We start from the raw sequence: 4,520 nt of genomic DNA, 5'->3' as shown, positions 1-4,520 counted from the left end.
CGTGCACAGCAACCAAGGAGCAACAGAGGAAGTCACACCTTGGTTCGAAATTCCTGGGAGATAAGAACGAGAGCAAACTAAATGCGTCTGTTCTCAGCGAGCTCCAAAACAGGAATGAGATGGAAGGAGATTAGGGGCCACTTTTGTGACTTCTGAAAAATTTGCTTGATATTTATCCCCATGTCTTCATTAAGAGGGACTATCAACATCGTAGTGGCTGATCATACGTAAAAGATCTAATTTCAGTTTAAAGTTGTTGGCTCCTATAGCGCACCCTTTAAACCCTGAAACTAGGGACGCAAGCCAAATTTGTAAGAGGACTAAGGTTAAGATTAAAGACCAAATGTGAACCATCAGTTGTGAGCATATGTGATGCCATTTTAGATCTGCTCTCATTTCAAACATAATTTGCACATGGGATTAGTGCTCGTAAGTAACGTGTCATTGATTTGAATGATATGTTAGGACATTGTCTCTGAATCTTCCGTTCTGATTGACATGACGAGGCATTCAGAATTTTGTTTCAATCTCCCAACGACTTAATTGAATGTGGGCGACATTATTGTACCATTATGCAATCAAGTTAATGAGTAGAGCTGTAAAAAAAAGTCGATTAGATTTGGCAAAATAGCTGCTAAATAAGGCTGGGAAAAATGGCGAAATAGTTGGGAAAACAGTCGATAAAATATGCGGAAAACAAGCATTGGGTGGTGTAATTCTAGCGTTTTTGGTAAAAGAACCTAGATTACCAATTTAAAACCTCTAGACATTATACAGACTACGACGGCCCAAAAAGATAGCTAATTTGGAAATTGGTTTTTTAAAACTTCCGAAATCGAAGGGTCCTCCCATAGAAAACCATAAATATATGAAGTTATCTGTGGGTCTTCCCCTCAATCTGGTCAACCTGAAGATATTGTTCGAAAATTACTTTAAGTTATTAATGCTTATGTAAAGCTTTCCATCAATATCAGGTTCAAGTGGTCTTGGAGAGTAGGCTTCAATAGATCAGAAAAAGAGAGCCAGACATGGAAAGAACCTGTGCAAGGCGTTGTTTGACCCATAAGTGCAGTTCTACGCCACGCAACTTTGTTGGGACATCTCCCTAGCTCACCCTGGCTTCAAACATTCAAACAGACGTTCTGATCTCGATGTCTGTCTTGCCATTTGTTGCATGTGTTGAAGGAAACAGGAACGTTCAAACGGAAGTGGACAAAGTGTGAAAAAATGGACGAAATGTGTGAAAACGGCAAAAAAGCTGGAAAGAGGCGAATAGACCTCAAAAAGTCGAATAGACCCTAAAAAGTCGGACATGTTAAAAAAGCTATTCAACTTTTTTGTAGAGCTAATGAGACAATGGTCTCATGAGACACGCTCACGTGGTTTCGTGAGCACTTATTTTGAATTTCGACTGGCTAAAATATTCACCTTTTCAACAATAGATGCCCTCACACTCCTCGAAATCAAAGTTAAAATGTCTTTTCACAGATCTACAAGAGGTAAATTAGGTAAGATGTACTCAAGACTATTTCTGAGCTATATGATGACAAACACAAAATGTCAAAACATGCAATCTCAAGCTTGGAAGGCTAATAACTGTTCAATGCGTGTGCTAGGAATTTACACCTCATACTTGATTTCTTGGCCTTAGACGGATCCTTTGCTTTAGAACAAGATAAACCTAAAGCACAATTTCACACACTTCATTTGATGAATAACTTAGGGCCCTCCTTATCCCCATCAAAATGGAGTCTACCTTGTCTGGTGCATTTGCTTGCCAAACCTCGATCGTCGTACTGTGAGTTAACCAATTCTCAATTTTAATTGATATTTAAGATTGAACTAGATTTATGACAATCACTTTTGGTTCATTGATTATTAGTAAAACAGTAAGTTTGCCATTTGAGATATTCCAAATATTAGTATCCTACTCAAGATAAATGATATCTTAATTCAAAATAATCTAAGTGTTATGATTAACTACGTATTTACTTAGAGGATTTCTTATGTCACTCTTATCCACATGATTCAGAATCAACTATGTTCACTCATTACACTTTGGTTAGATCAGAACATGACAGATCTACGGGATTTTAGCATGCAACAACACCAAAGAATCACTTTGATGGGGATTAAAACGGACGTGAACTTTTACCAAATGAAATTAACCGTTTGGCGTGGGCAAAACTTCTTAAAATACTTGTACGGACAAAGTTTGTGGAAGAGGGTGAATTCCCAACGTTGTGATTGGCTATTTAATTCGCCTTCCACCCGTGAGATTCCATGCTGTGAGATTTTAAGATGGTTACCAAGTGTCTCAAAAATTGCCTTGATTATATCTTACTTGATCTAACTTTTGTAACCGCATGAAAAGAGTATGTAGCTGCATTTTGGAATTGATTTGGAAGAATTCTACTATTTAAAAAAGTGAACATCTTACTCAGTCGCAATTCAAAATAAGTGCTCATAGCGCACAAGCATTGTACAAGCATGAAAAGCGACCTCTGACGGGCCCAGCCGCCATGATCCAAGAAACCGTCGACACAGGCGACGCCAGGAAAAGAGCACGCATCGTACCTAAAACACCTACAGGTTCATGTGTCACAAACGATTACTTCTTTGAAGGCTGCGCCCATCAGAGGTCACTTTCATGCTCGTTGCCATCTCACAGGAAATATGTTCGAAAAAGCAGATGATGCTCTGAAGCAAGAGGCCAAAATAGCACTGTATTCGAATGGCTACAATACTTTACTAAAGCTTCGAAATGGTTTGGAAATAATTAGAAAAGTTCAGATGATTATCCGTACATCAAATCTTACCTCGTGCCAATATCCCAAAGAGCTTTCATAACAAAGTTTTGGCGAAATTAAAATGCAGACTTTATGATTTAGAAACAGACACTCTGTGAATGACAAGAGCTAGAGAGAAAAAGAAAGGAGAAAGAGGGGGAGAAGGCAAGTGTGGCAAGTGCTCATGTATTCTCGAGTCACCTTGTCCTGGGTGGCCATAATCAGACGAGTACAAAGTGGCAGGGATGAAGACTTTAGTACAACAGACTTTTTGGACTATTATGGCTTGTTTAAGCAACACTCACGAACCAAACGAACAAGAGACTTGAAGAATGAATTAGTGGACACCAGATGCTCTGCCAAAAATGCACCAACCAATGCGGGATGGTTTAAAGGAGGGGAGGAAAAGTCAAAGAAAATCAACAAGAATCCTACAAGAGTACGGAGCTTGTGTACTGAGCATCATCTCCAGCCTTGCGCTCTTGAGCCGGTAAAGGGCGATTTCAAAAGTCAATGTGGACGTTTAGGCAAGATCTGACAGGTTCGTTTGTTTGTTGGTACCAGCGTCAGTGATGCAAGTTTGGGGCTTCAAATACGTTTGTGAGAAGCTGGCCCTTCTTTCACATTGCTATACAAGGAAAGGTTAGCTTCGTTAAAACCAGTTTGAAACGCCAATTTTGCATCACTGGCATTGGCAGGTAAGTTTGTTTGCTGGTACCAGCGCTTACCTAAAAGTCCGAATAGAGCCCTAAGCACAACCTCATTCTGAGCCCTTAAGATTCGGAGCTTTGTCAGTTGTACGAAATGAACATGTCTGACCAGGTCAAATTATCCTCGAAAAATGTGCCGGAGGCTGCCTCAGAATTTTTTTAGTAACTCCGGCTTTTCAAAGACTGAGTGACCCCCTGTCTTTATGATTGCAAGTGGATCATTTCCCATGTTAAAAAAGCCGATTTTCAATTTTTTGGGGGGGAATGTTCGTTCTCATGATTGTCATGGCATGATAATATATACTTGAGTCAACTTTAGTCTGGTTCAAATGATTTTTTACGCGATCGATGTCTCGCATGTTAGGACGAATCGCTCAACTTTTGACCGTGAATCAGGCCAAATTTTCTAAACAAAAGAAGGTGAAGCCATGTTGACGAGTAAAGTATCAATTCAATTCAGTATTCAATTTCCAACTTACTTCAACCAATGGCAAATTCTGCCGCATTTTTCAATTTTTTTCGTAATTTCGTGTTTATCATAAGATACTGAAATCAAGCGAAAGAAACCACCAATGCTGTGGATTAAAATGGATGAGCATTTCTTGCCCGATCCCGAGGATCCATTTCTTTCCTGGGAGTATATGCTGATAGGTCAAAGCTCCATGTCTGCTGTATTTGATTTGTATTCCAGGCTGAAAACACTCTTGCTTAGTACGAAATAGGGTGTATTTCAGCAAATTTGAAGGTTTTGAGCGATTATAGATGTACTTTGGATTTTAAAATGCAAACAATAAGCTTTAGTCCAACAAAAGCTTGTTTTCACATTTCTTGTATTCTTTTGCAAAAAAACGAACTTTGTGAAAAACCATTCTGACTAAAGAGATAACTTTTTCAAAGGCCTAGCATTCATCATGATCATGAGACCAGTGAAAGAAGGAAAATAACTAGCATGGAACCCTATCAGCCCTCATCAGCCTTTGAAGTGTCACGTTCAAATACTCAACGGTCCTTCGTCACATCT

This window comes from Tigriopus californicus, chromosome 2 (genome assembly GCF_007210705.1).
Source record: "Tigriopus californicus strain San Diego chromosome 2, Tcal_SD_v2.1, whole genome shotgun sequence".
Taxonomy (NCBI): Eukaryota; Metazoa; Arthropoda; class Copepoda; order Harpacticoida; family Harpacticidae; genus Tigriopus; species Tigriopus californicus.
This window is presented reverse-complemented; position numbering follows the sequence as displayed.